The sequence below is a fragment of the Mobula hypostoma genome, chromosome 6 (genome assembly GCF_963921235.1).
Source record: "Mobula hypostoma chromosome 6, sMobHyp1.1, whole genome shotgun sequence".
NCBI classification, from domain to species: Eukaryota; Metazoa; Chordata; class Chondrichthyes; order Myliobatiformes; family Myliobatidae; genus Mobula; species Mobula hypostoma.
The window spans coordinates 164,853,866-164,881,405 of NC_086102.1; the positions used below are offsets into that span (position 1 = coordinate 164,853,866).

General features: G+C 41.2%; 1 protein-coding gene across 5 annotated transcripts in view; it reads left to right on the forward strand.

Annotated features, from left to right (window-relative positions):
* Positions 1-27,540, forward strand: part of wipf1b (WAS/WASL interacting protein family, member 1b) — a 126,977-nt gene that overhangs the window by 33,894 nt on the left and 65,543 nt on the right. Inside the window, exon 1 of one of the 5 annotated variants that reach the window (XM_063052138.1) lies at positions 21,237-21,377. The exons of 3 other annotated variants lie outside the window; for them this stretch is intronic. The gene's annotated coding sequence lies outside the window, so the exon portion shown is untranslated. Of the gene's footprint in view, positions 1-21,236; positions 21,452-27,540 lie in introns of those variants that run through there. One more of the 5 variants, XM_063052141.1, reaches the window with a different exon arrangement.

Here is a 27,540-nt window from a genome sequence, read left to right on the forward strand (position 1 = left end):
CTCCTGGGCACGTGAATGATGGTGGCCATCTTGAAGCCTGCAGGGGGACAGTGGACTGTTCAAGAGAGATATTAAAGATGTCTATTAAGACCTCTATTGGATGGGTTGCACACTCCCTCAGCACCTGACCAGGTATGTTGTCTGGCCCTACAGCTTTGCTGGGTTTACCCTGGCTAGGGTTCTCCCCACCTCTGCTGTGGCCAGACAGGGTGCCTGTTCCTCAGGAAGGACACCTAGAAACAAGAAGGGGAGGGTTACTTTCATAGGGCTGTATTATTGACCTCCGCCCCTAATAGTCAGTCAGAACTTGAGGTGCAGGTGTGTAGATAAATGGCTCATAGTTTTAAGAATAATGATTGTATTAATGAGATTTTAATTTCCCCAGTATTGATTGGGCTACCTATAGTGTTAAGGGCCTGGACAGGGTGGAATTTGTTGAAATGTGCCCAGGAAACTTTCTTATGTTGATATATAGAGGTTCTTGCTCAGGGAGTGGAATGCCGGATCTCCTTTTAGGGACTGAGGCAGAGCAAGAAAGTGTCGTGGCAGTGAGCGAGCTCTTTGGCTCCCGTGACTGTAGTTATACTTTTTTTCAAGATAGTGATGGAAAAGGAGAGAATAGGTCCACAGGGTAGGGTTTTAAACTGGAGCAGGGCTAATTCTGGGCAGATATTTGCTTCAAAGTTAGCCACTGGTGAAGTTCCCAAGGACTGTAAGATTTCAAAGTTCTGTTGTTTAAGAAGAGTAGCAAGGACAGGCCAAGGAACTATAGGCTCATCAACCTGACTTCAGTAGCAGGGAAGTTTCTGGAGAGAATTCTGAACAATGGAATCTGCCGGCAATTGGATACAGTTAGATAGGATGGATTCAGCATGGCTTTGTACATGGGAAGTCCTGCTTGATTAATTTTTTTGTTTATTGAAGAAGTAACCAAAAAGGTGGATGAGGTTAGAGCAGTGGATGTTGGCAATTTGGACTCTAGCAAAGCTTATGACAATACCCTGCATGGTTGGTGGTCTGTAAGGTTGGGTCCCGTGGAGTCCATGATTAGGAGGATTCAAAAGTGGCTTGGTGGCGGAGTTGGCTAAGGTGGTTTTCTGGACTGGAAGCCTGTGATTAGTGGTGTGCTGGTTTGGGACTCTTGTTACCTGTTATTTATGTGTTTATATTTAATGTGTTTATTATTATTATGTCCCTTTTGTGCTGCATAGGATCCAGAGTAGTAATAATTTTGTCCTCCTTTACACGTGTACTGGAAATAATGTTAAACAATCCTGAATCTTGGCGGCTTGATCAATAAATTTGCAAACGACGAAATTAGGAGGTATGGTTGTAGCGATGGTACAGTGGGATCTTGATCAGTTCAGGAAGGGAGCTGAGGAGTGGCAAATAGATTTCAATACAGAAAAGTGTGAGGTGATGGATTTTGGAAATACAGGTCAGTGTGGGACTTGTTTCATGAATGGTAAGGCACTAGGGAGTGTAATGGAACAGAGGGACTTAGGAGTACAAGTCCATATGGTAGTTAATTCAAAACAATATCAAAGGTAGACATGGTGGTGAAAAAGGAGTTTAGCGCACTGGTGTTCATCAGTCAGAGCATTGAGTACGTGGGTTGGGTTATTACGTTGGTGTTGTACAAGTCATTGGTAAGAGTGTATTTGGAGTACAGTGTATGGTTTTGGTCAACCTGTCATAGGAAAGATGTGGTTAAACTAGAAAGTGTGCAGGAAATATTGACAAGGGTGTGCCAGGACTGGAGGGCTGGAGTTGTAGGAAAGAGTTGGCCAGGTGAGGTCTCTATTGCTTGGAATCGGGGGTAAATTATGAAAGGCATGGATAAAGTGGATGATAATGGTCTTTTCCCCAGGGGAAGGGAGGCATAGACTTAGGGTGAGAGGATTAAGGTTTAAAAGGGAGTTGAAGAGCAACTTTTTCCACACAGTAGTGACCGTATGGTATGAGCTGGCAGAAGAAGTGGTTGAGACAGGTACAACGTTATCATTTAAGGAGAACTTGGAAAATCAGGATATTGGGAAGCTGGATGGTCACCATGGTCAGCATTGACTCATTGTGTTAAAAGGCCTGGATCCATTCTGTTTTGCTTTGTGAACCTCCAATAATTTCCCTACTGACAGTGGGAGAGAAGAGGGAGGCGTGGAGCTGAGAGACTAAGGCAGGTGGGTTATGGTTGGGTGTAAAAGCAGATGGAGCTATTTGGAGGGAGAAAAGGGCGAAGGTGGAAACAGCTGCTGGAAAATGAAAAGTGGGAACATGAGGCGTCAGATGAGTGAGGAAGGTGATAATTGGAGGAGAGGTGAAGGGCAGATGGGTGAGAGGGATCTAGTTAGTGAAATGTGTGGGTAGTAAGAGGATATAACCATGGCAGGGAAGGGGATGAACATAGGTAATGGTGGGGGGGTGCTGGAGGGGTGTATAGGAAAGGGAACAACTCACCCTCTTCCCCCCCACCCCCACCTGTCATTCTTCACCCCTCCATGGTGTAGCCGTCACCTCCTGCCCCTGTCTCACTCCTCTCCTCCCTCCTCTTTTATACTGGCTGCCCCCACTTTGTCCTGATGCATGGTAAACACAAAATACTCTGCAGGTGCTGGGGTGAAAGCAACACTCACAACACGCTGGAGGAACTCAGCAGGTCGGGCAGCATCCGTGGAAAAGATCGGTCGACGTTTCGGGCCTGATGAAGGGTTCTGGCCCGAAACGTCGACCGATCTTTTCCACGGATGCTGTCCGACCTGCTGAGTTCCTCCAGCATGTTGTGAGTGTTCCTGATGCAAGGACTTGATGTGAATAATCAACAGTTGCCCCCTCTCCTCCTCGCAGATTCTTTGTGACACACCGAATTTCTCCAGCATTTTGGTTTTTGCTCCTGATTCCAGCATCTGCAGTCTCTTGTGTCTCCTTTCTATAGTTGGTAAAATTATTCAATTATATGAATGGGCTTGGATGAGAAGAACTTCCTGGGGTTTTTGGATGGTGTAGATAAATCTTTCTCAGAGCTGTGTTTTGCTGTGCTCTGTTGTTTCTGATTTGTTCCCACTCTTTCACGTGGCTCCATCAATCCTTGTGACATCCATCTCATTTCCCTTTCCCTCCACACTTTCTTAGATCTAGTGTTCTGTCTATTCCTGACACAATTCACTGTACCGCAGAACGTCTTTGCCCTCATCAATTCCCAGTTCTGAAAAATAAGTTATTGACCTGAAACGTTAATTCTTTTTCTTTCTCCAAAGATCCTGCCTGAACCTTTGAGTACATGGAAGCATACTGTACATAGAAAATCGGAGTGCATCATTAGGCCTTGATAGTCTTCCATGTCTTCCTTGAATGGATGTCCATTCAGTTATCTTCCACCAATAGACCCATTTCCTTGGATTGGACAATGTTTGTTCTTATTTACTTACTTTTTTAAGATCAAGTATGGACTTCGCTTGGACCCAAGTTAGAGTTCATGAGATAGATAGGACAGATTTTTTTTTTCACATCCTTTAGGACATAATTCTATCTTCTCCTTTAACGGTTTCTGTGGTATGCAATGACTTCATTTGTGCTGTTTTCTGCACTCTCACAGAATGTAAGTTCCATTGCTTTTGATGGCAATTTTCACTTTGTGCACATCCGTCATGGAGTCCATGACTGACTTCCCTTTCTGGATGTCTTCATCTCAAGAAATAGGCTAGCCACAAATATTCATTTCAAGCCGAGAAGCTCCCATGGCTGAGCACACTTCCTCCCGCCCTGCCTTTTGTAGGGACTAACAGTACGGTGCGATAGCCTTGGGCACAGATGATGTATATAGTTAGGGTGCCTAGGACTTTTGCACGGTACTGGATTTGTCAATGTGGAGCGGAGGGCAAGTTTGTCGATCTGGCAGGAGCAAAAGATGTTGGGAATGGTTAAGATGGAGCACCACGGGAGGGCAGCGGGGCAAGTAGCAGAGGAGGAGTGCTGGGGTAGGGAGCGGTACGGTTGCTGACGTACCCAGCCCTGAGACACCAGGAAGTTCATTTGATTTTGAGCAATTGGTTTACTGATCATTACAGAATGTCCCTCTGGTGCTTCCTGCTCCCTCCCCTCTCCCTTCCCTTCTTCCCAACCATGACTTGCTTCTCCCTGCCCCCTTCCCACTCTCAGTCCGCAACAGAAAACCACATCAGAATCAGATTTATCATCAGTCACATGTCATGAAATTTGTTTTTGTGTGGCAACAGTACAATACAATACATGAAATTACTCCAGAGTGTTGCCAGCATTTTCTGTTTTTATTTCAAACTTCCAATATTTGCTGGTGCTGTTGATTTTTCAAGGATGGAATTCCCTGGACCTTCTACCTGTCCATCCTCCACATTTGAAGGACCATTCTTGTTATATTCTTGCAAATGTGGTAGGTGCAATACCTGTCCTTTCAACCCTTCACTTCCCACCATCTTTCCAGTTGGAGTAGCAATTTAAGTGTACAGTACTTCTGCCAATGTGATGTACTCTATTTAGTCTTTACAATGTTTTTTTTTCAGCACTGGAGAGACTAAATGCAGACTGTGTGATCACTTTGTGGAGCTTCTGCATTTAGTCATAGAAAAATACAGCACAGGAGCAGAACCTTCATTCATCCAGTCTGTGCCAAACCATTTAATCTGCCTTCTTCCATTGACCTGCACTGGGATCATAGTCCTCCATACCCCTACCACCCACGTACCCATCTAAACTTCACTTTTAATGTTGAAAACGAGCTCGTGTGCACCATTTGACCTGGCAGGGTCCATGGGTTAATTCTGAGTTTTCTGTCAGAAATTCTTTATCCAACTCCCATTCTGACTTGCTCGTTTCTGGCATCTTGCATTGTTACAAACCCAGGGCAAGCTTGTACCTCTTCATTTTTCTGGGCCCAATATTAAATAATTCTAATTTGCTTTCTTTATCGATACGAGAAATGGACATTTTGCTCTAAGTCATCACGTGTGGCATTGACTCTGCTTCTATCCCCTCCCCGTTAGTATAACCTGGTGAACTGTTTGCAAGACTTTACAACTTGTCAACCTGTAATCACAACTTATCCCCAAAGCAACACAGATAAAATGATGGGGAACTCAGGAGGCCAGACAGCATCTACAGAAAAGAGTAAACAGTCGATGTTTTGGGCCAAGACCTTTCTTCATCCCCATATCGTCCACTCGCCTTAACCCATCACCCATAATGACCTATCCATCATCCACCCCCACCTTCCCTGCAATTCATTTTTCTTCCATCCTCTCTGTTTTTGACAAAGGATCCTGGATCTTGGCATTCACATTGTTTTTTGTCCCATAGAGTGTTTGCAGAATTTTCTTTCATGATTTCAGATTGTCAGCATCTACCTTTATTTTCACAGTATTCTAGGTGTGGCTTTGCCAAGGCAATGTATCAGATTAAATTTTTAAAGTTCAATTGTTGGATGCATTTTTCAATGAAGTGAGTTCAAAAACAGCCCTCTAACCCTTCTTTGCAGTTTTTATGTTGGAGTGAATTTCTTAACTTAAGGAAAGCTACCATGTTCTATTTTCCTAAATTATAATCTGAGCAGTTTTGTGTCTTGGTTTTTAAAACCAAAATGGTTTATCTCAAATGATCTGTACATATTAGAACACTGCATCATTTGATAAAAACCATATTTTGCATAAGTTTTAATATGATTGACATTTATAAACTTGCATTACTTTCATTGGTCTCCAATTTGTTAAATATTTTCACTATTTTCAGAGGCTATAGCTCCAGTTATTGCATGATTTTGAATTTTATAGGAAGACATAAATTTTATAAATGACTGACTCATTGTAAAATGATGTGGCATGTAGTAGCTTAGCAAGAGTTGGGATAATACATGAAATCTAACGGTAAATCTGCAGGCCAGTGTAAGGAAAACGTTGATATTGAAGGGGGTTTTTTTTGGAGAAAAGGGAGTTTTGTCTTTTTTCACAAGAACTTACACATTTCTAAACCTTAGTTTCACTCAAAATTTAATGTTTAAATACCTTATCTTTATCCAAAACTGTGATACAAAATGGATTTTGATATTACTGTGTACATAGTTTCCTCCAGTGCTTTCAAATGGTTTGGTTAATTGAAATATTTTTCTTAATTTTCCTCAGTTTGAACATTTTTTCTCCAAATTTTCTGAAAGGCTGGTAAGAAATTGTAGAAGTGTAACCTAAGTGAACATCATATTAAGTAATTACCAGGTTTTCTTAGAAATATGGAGGAAGTATATGAAAGAAATATGGCATGAACATTGGACAACTTTTTGTAGTTTTTGCATTGATAGTGAGCATTTAACTGCTGATGGCTTGGGAACATGGAGGGAATAGTGTTTCCTTGAGTTAATTTATTTTAGATATCTTGTAGCTTATTCATAAACAAGTTTTCAAAGTTACTTTTTGAGGTTAAATTAAAGAAAACCTAAATCCCTTCTTGCAGGAACTTTATGAGAATCCTCCAAGAAATTCTTGACTTTACATTTTACATTAAATATTTTCATTAAGTGTTATGCTGTGGAGGCAATGCAGAGGAGATTCACCAGGTTGATTCCAGAGATGAAGGGGTTAACCTATGAGGAGAGATTGAGTCACCTGGGACCATATTCTCTGGAATTCAGAAGAATGAGAGGGGATCTTATAGAAACATACAAAATTTTGAAAGGGATAGATAAGATAGAAGTAGGACAGTTGTTTCCATTGGTAGGTGAGACGAGAACTAGGGGACATTGCCTCATGATTCAGGGGAGAAGATTTAGGACAGAGATGAGGAGAAACTGTTTTTCCCAGAGAGTGGTGAATCTGTGGAATTCTCTGCGCAGGGAAGAAGTTGGGGCTTCTTCACTAAATATATTTAAGATACAGTTCGATAGGTTTTTACATAGTAAGGGAATTAAGGATTATGGGGAAAAGGCAGGTAGATGGAGCTGAGTTTACGGACAGATCAGTCATGATCTTTTTGAATGGCAGGGCAGGCTCGATGGGCCGGATGGCCTACTCCTGCTCCTATTTCTTATGTTCTTATGTATTACCTAGTTTTTCCAGTTGTATGTGACTGGTAGAATATTACTGCAACCTGAGAATGGCGGGGAAGATGGATATTGTTCAATAACTCAATTTCCCACACAATGAGGGCCAATTCTTGCCAGTGTGCACTGACTCCCTTTATTTGATAGTGGTGATTCTGTTCATTCATTCATTTATGTGTAACATATGGAAAGATAAAGTGACTATATGATTGTTTAATTGAGCAAAATACATTTGAGTCTGAAAATTACATAAATGTCAGTCAGGGAGGTGAGATAAATTTGCCTCTGTTTGCGTTTGACTGCTGCTTCCAGCAAGGGAAAATATCATCCCTAAAGTATAGTTCCAGTTCCTAGTCCCTCAGAGGCTGATTAAGCACATTCAGATACATGGTTATGACCCCTGTTGATAAGGAATTGTGGTGAAATCAAAAGCTACGCAGTGATCTAAGGTGGTTATTGCATATGGGCTTCCTTGCAGTGTAAAGAACTGTGCAGCAGGGTATGATGTTGAGGAAATGGGTGTTGGGGTGCAAGGTTCAAATGGGATTTTTCAACACCCTATGCCTGGGAGAAACAAATTGCACAGATTTGTGAAACATTTGATCTGTGCTTCATGTAGGACTACTGAAGCCCCTGAGGAAACACAAGAACAGAGATTTGAATGCTATGTGTGCCTCAGACCAAGACCTTTTAAGAAAAGATGGGTGACTTACAAATATAACATTTTTGAAAGAAAAGTCAACTCAGCTGTTCACTATCGTCGTCCTTCAGTATTTTGTTAGATGGATTTATCAGGGACAATCCCCAGAAGTATATCAGAAACAACCTCCACTACACTGCCACGTTTTTGTTCGTGTTTGTTTATAGTTTATATGGGCCGTCGTTCACAGTACCTGTGCTTGATTAAGTGGAATATGGTGGTGTTTACCTATAATAGTAATGCTTTTGTGGCCTGAGGTAATTTATGAGCTGTTGATTTGAAAAATACTAGACTCATCTGCCCTGTTGATTTTCAGCAGTACCTGAAGATCCAAATCAATGCCCAGGAACAATCCTGCAGGATTACACTTAGAGAAGGCAGCCAGGAAATCTGACATTTCCTTGGCAATGTTTATTGTGCTGGGTTTGGGTGAAAGGAACTCTGAATTGTTACAAGAGCACTGAGAAACTTTTTTTTAAACTTGCTGTCTCAGAGGCTGACAGAAGTAGAAAGATTACATTAATAATATTGTGTAGTTGCACATGATAAAGATCTCTTTCTTATGTGGGTTAGTGACCGTATTGACCAAACACTAGAGCTGTGGAAATGTTTCACAGAACAGGGTCCCCAGAAGGTGAAAAAGAGATGGTTCAAGGAAAGGCCTGAGAATACTAAAATTGAAGTATTGGTATAATTATTTGTGATGGCTACTGTTGTTCGTTGAATGCTGGTATTGGTGATAATATGAAAAATAAATTCAATGAAGTGGTTATGAAAACAGCATTCTGAATACAGGCAGTGAAGGACTTTATGACAGTAGACAGATGGTTCACACTTTCTTAGCACATTTTAGCATTAATATAACTACATTTACAAATTATGTGCCTAAAAAAGTTGGTAAGGAGAACCTGGATAATCTCAACTATCCTGTGCTAATGTAGATTGAAGAAACTAGCCTTTCACACAAGTTGAAAAGCCTTGGACCTACTGGGATACTACTGGGATATCGTGTATATAACTCTTGTGTGGCAACCAATACAGCCATGTTGTTGAAATTGGTGTTGTAAGCATAAGGGACTGATATTAATCTGAATCAGTTGAGGAATGGGAGTGGGTAGAATTTAGACAGTAACATCATGCATATACTTTAATAACTTGGTAATTGCAGACAGAAGTGAACAAGGATGCTTTCATTGCAGAATGGTAGAAACGCTTGTGACTGAAGAAGTCTTGTGCCTATAGTGGCCAAAAATGAACTTTACATGAATTCCACTTCTCACCTCTGAGCTCTCTTCAATTCTGACTCTTCAGGTTTTAATCAAGTAAATTTGTAAATTAGGGTAAAAGATGCCCTTTTGGGGTACTTTGGGCTTGCAAAATATTCTGGAACTCAATTTAATCTTCCAGTAGTCTTTTTTTTGTTTCAAAAAAGCAATGTTTTCTACAGTTCTAGCATGATTGTAGCATCTTGTAATCTTTACTTTTGTCAATTAGTGCACGTTTCTAGTCCACTTTAACCTCTCTATCACACTATGTTATCTTCAGATTATACTGATGTAGTGTTTATATTGCGTCAATATCTTTACCAACATAAAGTTTGCGACAGTAGAAACAGGAACAACTTGCTGAATTTTGAGAAATACTAAGGTAAAGGAAATGATTAATGGAAATGACAAAGTATACCAGTTCAGAAAAATCCCTTAATTTCAGGGGAGATTTTCAGAAACAGCTATGATATCTTATTTTACTCGCTATGAAAGGTTGATGTCAGATACGGGTCAGAACGCGAGTTACTTGAACAATATCTAGTGCTTTGTGAAATTGTTGGAAAAACTAAGTCACTTTGGCATTTGATGGAGAGGCAGAACTGGTGACACTGAGGCTGTGGCGGTGATGGGATAGTTGCAAGTAGACAGGCAAAGGGCTCTTCTTCAGTGTTGAATCTTAAATGTGGCTGCATCTGTGTTTTCACATAAAGGCAAGGTAATTGAAGAGTTGATCTAAAACATTCTTCACTTAAAACATAGATGAACTAAGGACAGTGCTGGAAAACAGGTAATAAGGAAATTGTGACGTTGTGGGACTTTTGGCTGAATACATAGGGAGAAACCAAAATTAGTAACTGTGACAATAAAACAGATTTGAATGTCAGTGTGGCATTAAGTCCTTAATTACACTTGGTTGTCTCCATTGTGCAAGCTGTGAAGTGCAAATTCCCAATACCACATCCCTGAAATGGACACTCTGAACTGCATTGTGGGAAAAGATTACCATGCAAACTGAAGGGTGTGCTTAAAGTTTCCTTGAAAGATGTAACATACTTCTGGACTGATGGGGATCCCTTGCTTTTGAAAGCTTAAAAAAAAAACATTTGAGAATCTTGAATCCATGCGTCAGGACTCCAGTAGAAGCCCTGTGTCAATGGCAGAAGGACTGCATTGCATAAACCAACCTCTCAATCTCCCTTTCGTTTACCACCTGCCAAATCTGCAGAAGAGCTTGCAGTTCCCGAACGGATCTTATCAGTCCCTCAAAGCATAGATCTGGAGTGGAAGCAAGTCATTCTCCATCCTGCGGGACTGCTTGAAAAGATGGAAGTTAATGTACAGGAGGAAAAATAATTGTCCTAATCAGTTCTCCTCTACCACCACTCTGCTCCGTCTAGCGGAATTAGTCCTTACTCTTAATCATTTTTCCTTTGGCTCCTCCCACTTCCTCCAAACTAAAGGTGTAGCTATGGGCACCCATATGGGTCCTAGCTATGCCTGCCTTTTTGTTGGGTTTGTGGAATCTATGTTCCGTGCCTATTCTGGTATCTGTCCCCCACTTTTCCTTCGCTACATCAACGACTGCATTGGCGCTGCTTCCTGCACGCATGCAGAACTCGTTGACTTTATTAACTTTGCCTCCAACTTTCACCCTGCCCTCAAGTTTACCTGGTCCATTTCCGACACCTCCCTCCCCTTTCTAGATCTTTCTGTCTCTGTCTCTGGAGACAGCTTATCCACTGATGTCTACTATAAGCCTACTGACTCTCACAGCTATCTGGACTATTCCTCTTCTCACCCTGTCCCTTGCAAAAACGCCATTCCCTTCTCGCAATTCCTCCGTCTCCGCCGCATCTGCTCTCAGGATGAGGCTTTTCATTCTAGGACGAGGGAGATGTCTTCCTTTTTTAAAGAAAGGGGCTTCCCTTCCTCCACTATCAACTCTGCTCTTAAACGCATCTCCCCCATTTCACGTACATCTGCTCTCACTCCATCCTCCCGCCACCCCACTAGGAATAGGGTTCCCCTGGTCCTCACCTACCACCCCACCAGCCTCCGGGTCCAACGTATTATTCTCCGTAACTTCCGCCACCTCCAATGGGATCCCACCACTAAGCACATCTTTCCCTCCCCCCCTCTCTCTGCATTCCGCAGGGATCGCTCCCTACGCAACTCCCTTGTCCATTCGTCCCCCCCATCCCTCCCCACTGATCTCCCTCCTGGCACTTATCCGTGTAAGCGGAACAAGTGCTACACATGCCCTTACATTTCCTCCCTTACCACCATTCAGGGCCCCAAACAGTCCTTCCAGGTGAGGCGACACTTCACCTGTGAGTCGACTGGGGTGATATACTGCGTCCGGTGCTCCCGATGTGGCCTTTTATATATTGGCGAGACCCGACGCAGATTGGGAGACTGCTTTGATGAACATCTACGCTCTGTCCGCCAGAGAAAGCAGGATCTCCCAGTGGCCACACATTTTAATTCCACATCCCATTCCCATTCTGACATGTCTATCCACGGCCTCCTCTACTGTAAAGATGAAGCCACACTCAGGTTGGAGGAACAATACCTTATATTCCGTCTGGGTAGCCTCCAACCTGATGGCATGAACATCGACTTCTCTAACTTCCGCTAAGGCCCCACCTCCCCCTCGTACCCCATCTGTTACTCATTTTTATACACACATTCTTTCTCTCACTCTCCTTTTTCTCCCTCTGTCCCTCTGAATATACCTCTTGCCCATCCTCTGGGTCCCCCCCCCCCTTGTCTTTCTTCCCAGACCTCCTGTCCCATGATCCTGTCATATCCCTTTTGCCTATCACCTGTCCAGCTCTCGGCTCTATCCCTCCCCCTCCTGTCTTCTCCTATCATTTTGCATCTTCCCCTCCCCCTCCCCCTTTCAAATCCCTTACTCACTCTTCCTTCAGTTAGTCCTGACGAAGGGTCTCGGCCTGAAACGTCGACTGCACCTCTTCCTACAGAGGCTCCTTGGCCTGCTGCGTTCACCAGCTTCTTTGATGTGTGTCCTGATTTGTTGTCCTTTGTCATCTTTTTCTCCACCTTTTTCTAAAGAAGCAAAAGCTACAAAGAAATTAATCAAAATAATGCATTTAGTCACTGAACAATAATACCAATCATCTCTTACTTTTTCGTACAGAATGAGGAGAGTTCAAATTTGACTGCAGGCTTTGAAAGTTGCAGTGACTCTGAAGACAGTTCAATCCCTATATCTCTATGCTAGTTTCCATTGCGTGGTATGGTTAGGGTATTATTGGGTAATAACCAATAACTGATTAGCATTTTAAAGCAGAGGTGGTTTAATTGCAATACAGTATGCATTGGAGGCTAAGGAAGCTGAAGAGGCTACAGAAGAAAGAGGTTAATATGGCCAGGCAGTTCTGCTTGACTGAACCCCTGATTATCTTCCCTCTTTGGATCCACTCCATTAGCATTTATTGTGGTAAAGGGAAATGACATGAAACTAAATGCAGTTTCTTACATCTGTTTCTAAAAACACTTGCAATTGGAATATGCTTGTGTTGTTTGTGGCAGCTCTGTACAGCTTTGTACAGTTTGTTAGTATGAAGATTATCAGGCAGTTTGGGGTAAACTATTGAATCAGCTTAATGTAGATCAAGGGATCCATTTTCAACTATTATTAGAGCCTTGGAGAGCTAATTGAAATACTAATGTACCAGCTTTGTATTTTACCTGACATTGTTGCAACACTTCTTCCTCGCAGACATTGGAAAAACAATTATTTTCTTCCTGTCCAGTGTCTTGATTAGAACCCTTCTCTCAGAGGTAAAAGTGTGCATGTATAGAAGTTTGGGCATTTATCTTTGGTTCTTTTTGTGCGTGACCCCTGTGGTCTCATTGTGTAGAGACAATCTGTGCTCTGCCAGATGGTCCTACTCCAGCTTGAGTGGTCATCGGTCAGGAATTAATGCACATCAGGTTGTACACTGTACACCTTCTCTGATTCAATGGAACCATTTGAGCCATTTAAACATTGAGGATGTTACGTGTTTTTTAAATTTGACAAAATCCCTGAAGGAGTGGAGTGTTTGTTTGCGAGGCTGTGGTCAGGCTGGCAGAGGACATAGCCTGCCTACCACTGCTGCTTGATTATGGTCAAAGTGCATCACGAACTTGCAGGTGGCGTTGATGTTCTCTTCCAACACCTTCCTTGTCAATCAAAGGCTATGCTGGTATATTAAAGTCATTGGAGAACTTTGACATCTGGCTTCGCTGAATGATAAGTGCCGGGATATGTAAGTTCATCATGGATTTGAGGTGGATGAGTAACATTTTATAATGGGAGCACTCAGATGGAGCAGCCTTGTACCACAGCTGTAAAAACACCGTCCTTTCATTTATTTTTGTGAAGGAACCATTGATGGCTCGAAGCTAGGAACCCATTTATCCACATAATATCCAGTGGACAGTTTGCTGCTGAACTGTAGATCAATCCCACTTCAAGGGAGCAGATTTTTGGAGGTGAGGTGCGGTATTGTAGTTATGAAGATTGACAAGAGGCAGGTATGGTGACACAGACCTCTTGAGTGCAGTCTGTGATTAAGTTTGCTGTAGGAAGACTCAGACTCTTGTATAGTTATGTTTAATGGTTGCTGCTGCTGTCTATGTCTCAGGCGGTATAGGTTTGTGAATATTACCTCCTTGATGGATGGAATCAATATTGGAAGTTGGGGAGGAGCTCTTCAACCACTGGGAAGAAATCACTGAAGAGAGCTTTTAAATAATTTTCCCATATCCTTCTGAATTTACCATAATTGGATAGCTTTCTTGATGATCATGTGAAAGTGTTCCTGACACTTCCTGGTGTGCTCTTTTCTTCCCAGATGAGGTCACCAACTTGTGCTTGCAGTACTTCCTGCTGTGTTTTACTACTTCAGCGATTCCATCTGTTCTGGAGGCCTTGGTCTTTCAACTGCTCATTGGACTTTTTAACCTCTTGCTGGACTGGTATAACACCAAAATTATAGCAGATGTCCTGGTGAAATGGAGTTGAGGACACTTGTGTTAAAGACTTTCTCACTTGGGGAGAAAGTACTGACGGTCTATCTTTGACCTTGCTCCATTAAGCTGTTTTAATATTAGGCTCATTTTGAGCTGATGCTCATCTAGATAATTTTTTAAAAATCTACATATTCCATGGATATTGCCTAATACTGCATCAGTAGTCTTTCAAAGGAATTTAATGTACATAAAAATTAGTGAAGAAATTAAAACAAGCAGTATCATATGATTTCACAAGTAGGCTGAACTGATGTCGCACAACAGACAAGTTTTTTTATCACCGTCTTTAACGTCTAATTTATCCAGTAGGTTAATTAGTCCATTTGCAAAATGCAAGGTGAAAGTAAGAAGGTAAATATGCAATAAACTTTGCTTTTAATATGGTACTATATAATCTTCCATGGTGGTTACATCCTGATAAGACACTGTCCATTTAGTAAGTAGAAAGTAATAATCTAAGAGAAAAATGGTTTTGACATTTCAGAACCATTTCATCATGCACAGGGGGAAAATAAATAATTGTGCAGATGATGTAAGAAATCTACATATTTTGTTCCCAGAAGTTGACTTTACACAACTCGGGGGAAAAAAATTCTATTACTGAGTAGAGTTGCAACCCTGTAGAGTACATTTGTTATGTCTACCCCACCAGACCCACAATGATTCATCATTGATTTGTTTTATTCCCCCTCCTTTTCTGCTTTCTCATTTTTTCTGATGTTTACTGTTATCTTTGAGTAATTGGGTAACAATTACCTTTTGAGAAGATTTTCAAATCCACCGAACCATACTACGGGCAGCTCTGAACCTTCACTAACTTCACTGTTATTTATAAGTTAACACCATGTGACAGTAGTTTGCATAACCAAATCCAAATTAAGAAAATAGAGAAGTATAAAGTTATTCAAAATAACAAGCTTCTGTTGCAACCATTTATCGTTTATGGCAATCTTTCACAATTTTCGTTCATTTACAGAAACAAAGATCTAGTTTGGGGAATTTACAAAATATACTTTGAAGGGAGAAGCAGAAAGTCAAATAGATTTCAGAAACTAACAAAACATGTTTGGCCTGTGAGACCGCTGTTATGACAAAGTTTATTGGACAACCTTGCCAACAAAATTGGATGGTCTTGTGCATAAGGGCATTGATTTTTGGCTTTGAAAAAATGTAGATTGGCATTCTGTACTTTTCTAGTTGTCTGTATATAATTCCAACATTACAAATAGACTCTGATGTTTCAGTATGCAGGAGCAGCATTTCACAGATTCAAAGGCAGTTGATAAAACTTTCATTGTACTATCAAAGGTATGGCAAACTGCTACAATTTTGATTTAACTATTTCAGTGCCATCCTTTGACATTTAGTTTGTTACTTAAACTTTACATCTGTCAGAGGATGAAGTTTATAACAAAGAAACAACCGATTCTGGACTTGTATGTTGCACCCTTTTGATCAGTAGACACATTAATGATTTGGAATATGTTCTGTTATATATTGTGTGTCCTTCCTAATATAAGGAAAACTTCATTTGGTTGGATTAGTCATTAGATTTTGAAGCCAATGTAGATTTAATTTTTAATTGTTCAAACTCAATAGGATTGTAAAATTTCCAACTGGAATGAAGACATTTGTCTCATGATAATAAATGGTTATTGACTTTTTCATTTTCAGAAGTTTGCACCATTTAGGTCGACTATAATTAATCATGCTGTTTTCGAATTTTGTCCTTTTCCATTTCTCATTGTGGAGTGATCTGAATCATTATTTGCAAGCGCTATCTTTACTCTTGTGATTCAGAAAGGACTTGTTTTTCACGATGTAGTTGTTTCAGTTTTTTTTTGAAGAATTTGTCTTTCTAATTCAGAATTGTGTCTAGTTGCACATTTCAGGCCCCACGCATTTCGGAATAATCATCTAACGTGAGCAATTCTGCTCAAAGGAATAAAGGCATGGACAATTTTCTAAACGGAGAAAATCAAAAATCTGAGGTGCAAAGGGACTTGTGCGTTCTTGTGCAGGACTCTCTGAAGGTTAACTTGCAGGTTGAATTGGTGGTAAGGAAGGCAAATACTGTACAATGTTAGCATTAATTTCAAGAGGACTAGAATATAAGAGCAAGGATGCAATGCTGAGGCTGCAAGAATTGTGAACAGTTTTGGGCCCCTTATCTAAGAAAAGATGTACTGGCATTGGAGAGGACCCAGAGGAGATGCGCAAGAATGATTCTGGGAATAAAAGGGTTAATGTATGAGCTGTGTTTAATGGCTCTGGGCCAGTACTTGCTGGAGTTTAGAAGTCTGGGGGGGGGGGGAGAATCCCATTAAAGCCATATCTGACAATGAATGTGCTCGATAGAGTGGGTGTGGAGAGGATATTTCCTATCGTGGGGAGTCTAGGACCAGAGGGAACAGCCTCAGAATAAAAGGACATTCAAAGTAAATTTATTATCAAAGTACATATGCTTCACATACAGCTGAGATTTATTTTCTTGTGGGCATACTCAATAATTCCATAATAGAATAATAGAAACAGTGAAAGACCGCACCAACTGGGAATTCAGCCAGTGTGCAAAAGACAATAAACTGCAAATACAGAAAGAAATAATAATAATAAATAATTAAGCAATGAGAACATGAGATGAAGAGTTCTTGAAAGTGAGTCCGTAGATTGTGGAAAATTTCATTGATGGGGTAGGTGAAGTTGAATGAAGTTATCCCCTTTAGTTTAAGAGCCTGATGGTTGAGGGATAATAACTCTTCCTGAACCTGATGTTCATTTAGAACAGAGATGAGGAGGAACTTCTTTAGCCAGAGGGTAGTGAATCTGTGAAATTGATTGCCAAAAAGGGCTGTGGAGGCCAAGTTATTAAAACAGAGGTTGATAAATTCTTGATCAGTCAAGGCATCAAGGATTACGGGGAGAAGGCAGGAATATAGGGTTAAGAAGGATAATAAATCAGCCATGATGGAATGGTGAAGCACACTCTTCAGGATAAATGGCCAAATTCTGCGTCTATTCGTTATGGTCTGATAATCTCAGGGGATTCCCAATTAAAAAGCGTTTTGTTCCTATCTGCAAACTGAAATTTCTCTACATGAACAATTCCCCTCCCCGCCCATCGCCTTGTGTCTAATTCGCAAAAAGTAGATAGCGGACGGTCAACAAAGGCGATGGTTGTTACAGGTTGAGTACACCTTATCTGAAAATCCAAAATCTGAAATTATTCTGAGCACTGACATGACATCACAAATGAAAACTGCCACAAGGTGCTGGAAAGGTTCCCAGGCGATGTGTGGGTTCTATGCACGTCACAGGCAGTTCTGAGAAGTGACCTCACACATGTAATGAACAGGTTAATAAAAACAGAAAAACACTGCATAAAGCAGAAAATGAAGAAATCATATCATGCATTGCAAGAATGGATTCGTCAGTGTCAGAGTGAGCATTCGAAGGTTCAAATTATATTTATTATCAAAGTATGTATGCAGTAGACAACCTTGAGATTCGTCTTTCCACAAACAGCCACGAAACGAAGAAACACCATGGAAACCACTCAAAGATGACATCAAACACCCGATGTGCAAGAAAAAAAGAACAAATCCAACAAATGGCAAAATATGAGTGGAAAAACACAGAAAATAAAACATCAAACCACAAAGTCATTAAAACAATCTAAGAAAGTTCAGTTCAGTTTCGTGCTGGGTCATTCATTGACTGCAGGCTGAAGAGCCAGTCTGCTGCAATCAAAATCGCACAAAACGGCAACAAAAAAGGAGTAACCAGAAATGCATCATAACGTGAACGACAGAGTCCAAGCCACAAACTGCATGGATTAAACCTTGCCCAAGACCCAGGACTCCAGCAGCATTGAGCAAGAGGGGGACAGAAACTGGTCAAATGCTCTGAACACCCTCTCGCCTTCCACTTTCGTGCTCATTGATTTCAATGTTGTTGTTGATTATAATGTTACTTGATGCTCTAATCGGCAAGATTGGCAAGACATGGAGTTGATGATGGGCTCGCTCCTCAGCACCAGGCTTCTTGAAATCCAGGTCACAGACTCCGCTTGAAAAGTCACCAGACTCCCTCGACGACAGCAAAGCGCCAGATTGCTCAACCGACCCAAAAACACATAATCAAAATGCAAGTCACAGGTTCCAATAGTACCAGAATCACATTTGAAAGAAGTAGTAGTAAAAGTAGTAGTTTTGCAAACTGTCGGAAGGACGCCGCCTCTGGTCACGGTGCTAGCTGGCGCCATCTTCCGACTACCACTTAATGGTATGCTGATCGCGAAACAAGCAAAGATCTATAATGACAAACTGAAAATTGAAGGTAATTGTGAATATTCCACAGGATTGTTGTAGAAATTTAAGAAAAGGCACAACATTAAATTTGTAAAGATTTAAAAGTTTTAAAAGACAGATTTTGGTGATCACGAAGCAGCAGAGAAATTCATTGATAAGTTTGGTAAGATCATCGGTAATGAAAATCGTTTAACACCAGAACAAGTGTACAACAATTGTTTTTAGTACCTTATGTAAAACCTCCAAAATAAGTAAAACACAAATACAGTGTACTGGAACCTTATAATCAAAACATGGGATGGGATTGCAGGTGAAGACTGAAAGCCTGCCCTTGTTTGTTGTCGTACAGCAGCTGATTCAGGTATTCTCCCAATGCTGCTGTGCTGATTTTGTTAGCCTACACACATTCTATTTTCATGATAGTTATGGTATGTAATAACTTCTACTGGTAAGTACATGTGTGTGATGAAGAAGTGCAAGACAAAGACTTGCATAGTGGTAGCACATAAATTCAGAGTTGGAAATAATGGTGATCTCAAGCTATCTCATTATACATGAGACATCATGGATACCTGCCTCCGTGGTATCCAAGACATCTTCAAGGAGCAGTGACTTAGGAAGGCAACGTCCCTCATTAAGGATCCTCAGCACCCAGGGCATGCCCTCTTCACACTGTTACCATGGGGAAGGAGGTACAGAAGCCTGAAGGTACACACTCAACGATTCAGGAACAGCTTCTTCCCCTCTGCCATCTGATTTCTAAAGGGGCAGTGAACCCATGAAAACTACCTTTTCTATTTCTGTTATTTTGTACCACTTATCTTAACTTAACTATTTTTATATATATATTTAATGTAACCCAGATTTTTCTCTTTATCATGTACTGTATTTCATTATACTGCTGCCATAAAAGTTATTAAATTTCAAGATATTAAATCTGATTCTGATTATAGATTCCAAAGTTTGAAAATATCTGAAACATTTCCAGCCCCAACCATTTTGGATAAGTGATACTCAAAATGTATCAGCGAGTGAACTGTGACAGACATTTGTCTGAATGTAGCTTGGGTGGAATGATGTGGAGAGCTAATAAAAGAAAGTGTGTGCCAATGAGAGGTGGCAGGGGTTCATAAAATTTGATCTTATCTGAAGGAGCATTTAGCGAAGGCATTGGCCTTTTGGGGGGATCTCTGCATTGTTTCATGATGAAGAGATTCGAGTACTGCATTTGGAAGCAGAGTTTGGGAGAATTTGTGTAAAGACTGATTTTTCGTAAATCAGGTCTTCCATAACCCAAAGACCCCTGGGTGCTGTATTTATATGTAGGGTTCTCAGTAATATCAACTGTAATGTTAACTCTTAAGGCTAACAAAATGGCTTCTCTATAGTGTTATAACAAAATGGCTTCTCTGTAATGTTAAATGATGAGGTAATGGTTCTCTGTAGCTGCAATGTTTGGGTTATAACTACAGATAACAGGGAACTAACCAATGGAAGTCATGTTATTCTATCTGTACGTTGTGGGCTTGACCCGGGGTGCATTACACAGCATCTACGCAAACTTGAGACACAGTTTGGCGGGAGTTTCCCCTGGACGAATTTGAGTTGATAGAGCCGAGTGTTACATATATATTCTATGTAGAGCCAGTGTAGGCCATACAACCCCTCAGTTCTGCTCTGCCATTTACTACGTTTCTAGCTAATATTATAACCTCAACTCTGCATTTCCTTCTACATGCAGAGCTCTCTCACCTCCTTGTTTTGTCAGCACACTTCCCCATCATTGAGCATATCTAAACAGAGTGCTGTCGCAGGAAAGCAGCATCCATCATCAGTGACCACTACCATCCAGGCCATGCTCTCTGCTTGTTGCTGCCATCAGGAAGGTGGTATAGGAGCCTCAGGACCCACAACACCAGGTTCAGGAACAATTATTACCCCTCAACAATCAGGGTCTTGAACCAGAGGGGATAACTTCACTCACCCCATCACTGCACTATCCCCACAACCTATGGACTCACTTTCCAGGACTCTTCATGTCATGTTCTCTATTGCTCATTTATTTATTATTCATTTTATTTTGTTTCTTCTTGTATTTGCAGAGTTGGTTGTGTTGCAGATTTGGTTGTTTGCCCTGTTGGTTAATTCTGTTATGGTTATTGAATTTATTGAACGCGTGCAAGAAAATGAGTCACGGTTGTATATGATGACAAATATGTACTTCGATTATAAATTTACTTTGATCTTTGATATCTCTCCACCTTTTTAAAAAAAATTAAGGAAATCCTGCTTCCACTGCCCTTTCAGGAAGAGTGTTCCAAAGGCTTGTAACTCTCAAATGTTTTCCCTCCTCGCTATTAAATCTGTGATCTCTTATTTTGTAAACAATGAGCCCCTAGTTCTAAATTCTGTCAACAGGGGAAATATCTTCTGCATGTCCACCTGCCAAGTCATTTAACAATCTTACACAATTCAATCAAATCCTGTCTCACTCTTCTAAATTCTAGTGATACAAGCCCAGCTTGTCCAATCTTCTCCCATTAGAGAAACTATACTTTATGGGTATTAGTCTTTAAACTTCCTGAAAATACATTTAACCCATTCACCTACTCTACACAATACTCCAGCTGTAGTTTCACTCATATCTTCTATAATTGAAGCATAATCTCCCTTCCTTCCTCTCAAATCCTCTCTCAATAAATTATGACATTTTGGTAGTTTTCTTAATTACTTGCTGTGACTCTTCACAGATATCAAGTGAAATTGAAGCTAATGGAATGAACCATGTCCTTTTCAAAGGGAAACTGAAATCTTTTTTTTAAACTTGACTTTGTACTTAGCAGGGGGTGGGACTCAAGAGTGTAAAGTCGGTGAGAGACAAGGTTGTGCAACAATCAAAGCTCGTAAGCATAGTAATGAGGATGGCCACAGTTACAGTAAAAGAGAAGATACGACCTCTGCTTTAAATAGTATCTATTGCAATGCACGTAGCTTAACAGGTAAGACAGAGAAACTGGGTGTGTGTTTCCTCTGGGGACTGGAATGCTGTGATCGTAACAGAAGCATGGCTCAGGTAAGGACATGAGTACCAGCTCAATATTCTGGGATACCAGTTCTTTAGGCGTGACGAATGAATGATTATGGTGGAAGGATTATTACCTTTTTGATGAGGAAGGGCATGACAGCAGTGCTTAGAGAGCATATTCTTGAGGGATCATCTTGGGTGGAGTTTGGGAATAAGAAGGGGCTTTAGGAATAAGAACTTGGGCTATATTATAGACCTCCCTCCCCGCCACCAAAGTAGTCAGCAAGAACTTGAGCAGATGTGTCAAGAAATTGCATTTAGTTGTGATAGCAGTAGGGAAGTGCTAGTGGGAGATTTCAACTTTCCCCAGTATCAACAAGGCCATCCAGAGCACAAAGTGTCTGGATGGGGCAGAGTTAGTATCATACAATAGAGGAACATATTTGGGAAAGAGCAACACAGCACCTCCTCCTTTGGAATGAGGTGGGCCAAGTAACTACAACGACAGTTGAGGAGCACTTTGGGGCCAGAGAACGTAATCTATCAGTTTTAAGATAGTTATGGAAAAAGATCCAAGTTCAAAGACCTGAACTGGAGCAAAGCCAACTTTGAGGGTATTAGGAGAGATCAAGCTGGGGTTGGCCGGGCAACTCTATTTAAAGGCTAATAAAATAGCAGGCTTAAGAGGGAAATTAGGAGGGCAAGAAGGATATGAGAAGGATTTGGTAGGCAGGGTTAAAGATAATCCCAAGAGTCACTTCAGTTATGTTAACAGAGAGACTAAGTCCTCTTGAAGACCGTCAGGGCCACCTATGTGTGGAGCAGTAGGAGATGGCCAAGATTTTTAATGTCTGTTTCTCGGTCTTTACTGGGAAGAATATCATGAATGCCAATGAAACGAGGGTAATAAGTCGCAAAGTTTGCCATATCATAAGGAAGGAGTTGTTTGGGGCCTCGAGTTGCATTAAGATAGACAAATCCCCAGAGTCTATCCATGTGCACCCCTGGAACTTTGCTTTATTGTTAGCCACTGGTCAAGTTCCAGAGGATTTGGAGATTAGCTAGAGTTGTTCCATTTTTCAAGAAGGGTAGCAAGGATAGGCCAGGGAACAACTGGCTGGTGAGCATGACTTGTAGGAAAGTTACTGGAAGAAATTCTGAGGGATAAGATCTACCATCACTTAGATAGTCAGGGTCTGATCAGTAATAGTCAGGAATAATGACTTTGTGTCTGCGAAGTCATCTCTAACAAATCTTTTTTATTTAAGAGGTAACCAAGGGGACAGATGAAAGTAGGGCAGTGAATTTAGACTTAAGGAAGGCCTTTGACAAGTTTCTGCAGAGCAGGTTGATCAGGAAGATTAGGCCACGTGGGATTCAAGGGCAGATCACACGGTGGATTCAGAATTAACTCGATGATACGAAGCAGATGATGGTTGAATGTCAAATCTCCGACTGTAGGTCTCTGACTAGTGGGGTATCCCAGAAATTAGTGCTGGGACCTCTGTTATTCTTGTAAATGATTTAGATGTAATCGTACATGGCAGGATTAGCAGTTCGACAGAGAAGCAGGTTGCAATGAATTACAGAGAGATCCTGGTCAGTTATGGAGATGGGATGAGGAACGACAAATGGTTTGCAACTTAGATAAATGTGAGGTGATGCATTTTGGACAGTCATACCAAGGTGGGACTTGTATAACGAATGGCAGGGCATTGACAAGTGTCATGGAACAGAGGGATAGAGAGTTCACTTAAAAACAGCTACGCAAGTAGACAGAGTGGTGAAAAAGGCTTTTAACGTGCTGGCCTCATTAGTTTGGGCATCAAGTTTAGGATTAGGGACATTACCTTGCAGTTACGAGTCAGTGGTGAGACTACAGTTGAGTATTGTGTACAGTTATAGGGATAGGTTGGATCTGCATTCCTTGGAGTTAGGACACTGAGGGGTGACCTCAGAAGTTGATAAGTTCAAGAGGGTATGGATGAGGTGGACAGTCATAGTCTTTTCCCCAGGTTTGGGAAGTTCAAAACTAGAGATAAGATGAGAGTTGAGAGTTTAAAAAAAAGACCTGGGAGGTAATTTCTTTACACAGAGGATAGAGAGTACCTGTAATGAGCTGCCAAAGGAAGTGGCCGAGGTGTGTACGATTACAACACTTTAGAGACAATTGTATAGGTACATGGAGGGGAAGGTCTTCGAGCATTATGGGCAAAGTGCTGGCAACTGGAACTAGCAAGGAGTATACTGTGGTAAGCGTGGACCAGCTGGGCTTAAAGGGCATGTTTTTGTGCTGTATACCTGTAGGGCCACATCACAAAGCATGCCTGTGTTCATTGTTGCAAATTTCAGAGAGCAGGTTGAAAGAAGTTTAATTTTTTTTTCAGTTTGGCTATTGAAACAGAATTTATATAAACTCATTACAAAAGTTGGAACTGTTCAGTTTATGTATTTAAAATGTAGTCACCAATTCACACATCAATACAAAAGCAGGCCAAATCTTTTGTTTTTAATTGATATTTCCTAATATGTAATTGACATTAGGATAGGCATGGTGTCAGAAGACATTTTAAACCAATTCTCATAGGAATAGTATATGATTACATTTGGAATATTCTTTTTTTTGGTTACCATGCTATAGAAAAGATGCTAAAAAGAGTGCAAAGGAGACCTTGGTATGTTGTTGGGGCTCGAGGGATTAAGTTATGGAGAAAAGCTGAGAGAGTTGGGACTTCATTTATTGGAGTATAGGAGAATGAGGGATTTTATAGAGGTGTATAGAATTATGAGAGGTAAAGATAGAGTGAATGGACATAAACAGTTTCCCAGGATTGGGACACTGACAACAAGTGGGCTAAATTTACGTGAGAGAGGAGAGATTTTATAGGAACCTGAGGGGCAACCTTTTCATCCAGAGAATGGTCTGTACACGGAATGAGCTGCCAGAGGAAGTAATTAAAGCAGGTACAATTAACAACATTTAAAGGTATCCTGACAAGTACATGAATTGGAAAGGTTTAGTGCAGGTGTTCCCAACCTGAGCTTCACGGACCCCTTGCTTAATAGTATTGGTCTATGGCATCAAAATGGTTGGGAAGCCCTGGTTTAGTGAGACATGGACCAAGTGTGGGCAGATGTGACAAGCTTAGATGGGAACCTAGATATGGACCATTTAGGCAGAAGGGATCGTGAGGACTCTGACTCTAACACTCCTGATGTTAAAAATCTGTATAAAATACAGAAGATACAAAAGAAAAAGCAACAGCAGTAAAGAGAGACAGTTTTTTGACCGACACCAGAGGGTAGCTCCCAGTCCACTTCTCTTTCCGCATATGCTGCCTGATTAGCTAAGATCCAGCATTGTCTGCTGTTATTTATTTTTCCAACAATATATAGGAAAATTTTGTGAATGCTTTATCATATAGGTCATTCATGTATCACTGTTCACAGTAATAGACCTATCAATCCATATTCCAAAAACATCTGCATTGAATCAAAGTGACATCAATTTTTCTTCCACATGCATTTGATCACAGAAAAGTTGGACAGAATTGTACTTGCTTTTGGCCCCTCAGCGTAGAATGATTGGAGAGTCCTAAACTGTAGTCCTTACTCACAGTACCTTATCAGAGGCTGCACCAGGCTCGGTGTCTCCCTCAGACGTGCCTCTGCACCTTCCAAAGTGCCAGGCTACAGCATGCAGTTGTAGACAGCTCCATGTACAGTACTGGAAGATCAGCGAGCATATCCTTCACTGAGTTGGTGATTTACCAGCAGCAGCTGATATATCCTCTTGGTCTGTAACTGTGGGGAGCCCAGGGAGATAGTGTTATAAAGATCTTCGGGATAAACCTACGATGACCTTTCCATTAACTGTGGATGAGGTGCATAGGGGTTTACAAGAATGGGGGTGGGGGAGAGATGGAATTACATTGGAAGTACAGAAGGGCAGAAGAGGTTAAGATTACCTGAAATTGGGAAATTCAGTATTTGTACTCTGGAGTTATTAACTACCTGGGTGGAATTATGAGTTGTTGGTCCTCTACTTCGCAATGGGTTCATGTTGGCAGTTGAAAAAGCTCAGGGTGGACAGGTTGGCATGGGAAGGGAAGCTGAAATAGGTGACCAGGAGCTTAGGAGAGAAAGCAGATGTGCCATGAATTGATTGTCTAGTCTGTGCTTACTCTTGCAAGGAAAGCTATATTGGGGACAGTAGATGAGTTTGGAGGAGGTACACATGGCCTGGAAAGGCTGCTTGGGTCCCTGATTGGTGAGGCTTGTTCTGCAACTGGCGATTCATCCTGATCAGATCTGCAGCTTACTGAGCACACAGGTATCTGACAGGCTTGCATTACTCAGGGATACAATCACTTGATTGGTAGCACAGTCAGAATCAAACTTGGAGTCTCTCTCTTGAATTTTTTTGAGTGTTGTTTCAAGCCCTTTGACCCCCAGCAAGGATGTTATCATTAGAAGTGTGACATTTCCAGGCACCAGGCTTCCTTGTAGGTGGATGGCATCACTATCATCTACTTGGATCCAATGTCAGACTGCAGGTTGACTACAACCAGTTCTGACTGATGATTCACAACAGAAGTGAGGCAGTGGTCCTACCAACACTTTGGTCCTTTGTTAGGCTGTGATGCTGAGAATAAATACAAGGAAGACTGCAGCTGCTGGAAATGCAAAGTAACACACACAAAATGCTGGAGGAACTCAGAAGATCAGGCAGAATCTACAGAAATGAATGAACAGTCAACATTTCAGGCTGAGATCTTTCTTCAGAACTGGAAGAGGAAGGGGGAAGATGTCAGAACAAAAATGTGGGAGGATGGGGAAGGAGGACAAGCTAGAAGTTGGTAGATAAAGCCAGGTGGGTGGGGATAAGGTAAAGGGCCAGAGAAGAAGGAATCTGATGGGAGAGGAGAGTGGACCTTGGGAGAAAGGGAAGATGGAAGGGCACTAGGAGGAGGTGACAGGCAGATGAGGAAAAGAGGCTATAATGGGAAATAGAGGTGAGGAGGAGGGGAAAAGAAAAAAGAAATTGCTGAAAGGGGAATCAGTGTTCATGCTTAGGCTGTGTTTGTTGTAAATGCAAACAGTACATTTCACTATGTGTTTTGACATGTGATAAATAAATAGATCAAAATCTGAATTTTCTGTTTGCATTCATTTGAGAGGACTAGAATATAAAAGCGAAGATGTTAATGTTAAGAATTTATAAGGGATTGGTCACAGCACACTTGGAGTATTGTGAGCAGTTTTGGGACTCTTAGTTAAGAAAAGATGTGCTGGCATTGGAGAGGGTCCAGAGGGCATTCATGAGAATCTCTCCAGGAAAGGAAGCATTAGTGTGTGGCTCTCGTCTTGTACTCAGTGGAGTTTAGAAGAACGAGAGTGGATCTCATTGAAACCTATCAAATATTGAAAGGCCTAGGTAGAGTGGATGTGGAAAAGATGTTTCCTGTAGTGGGGAAGTCTAGGATCAGAAGGCACGGTGTCAGAAAAGAGGGATAAACGTTAGAGTCAAAGAGTCACAGAGAGCTACAGGACAGAAACAGCTGCTTCAGCCAACCTAGTCCATGCTGAATCATTTAAATTGACAACTTCACATTGACCTACAATCAGACCATAGCCCTCCATACCCCTTCCATCCATGTATCTATCCAAAGTTTAAAATCAAAATTGTGCCTGCCACTTATGATGTCGGCTCATTCCATATTCATACCATCCTCTGAGTGAAGAAGTTTCCCCCCGTGTTCACCTTAACTATCTCACCTTTCATCCTTGACCCATGACCCTTAGTCCCACCCAACCTCAGTGGAAAAAGCCTGCTTGCATTTACCCCATCTATACCCCTCATAATTTTTGATACCTCTCAAATCTCCCCTCAATCTCTACATTCTTGGAATAACATCCTAAACTATTCAATCTTTCCTTATAACTCAGGTCCTCCAGTCCTAGTAAAATCCTTGTAAATTTTCTCTGCACTCTTTCAACCTTATTTACATTCCTGTAGATAGGGTGACCAAAACTGCACACAATGCTCCAAATTCAGCCTCACCAACGTCTTGTACAACTTCAACCTAACATCTCGACTCCTGTACTCAATACATTGATTTATTAAAGCCAATGTG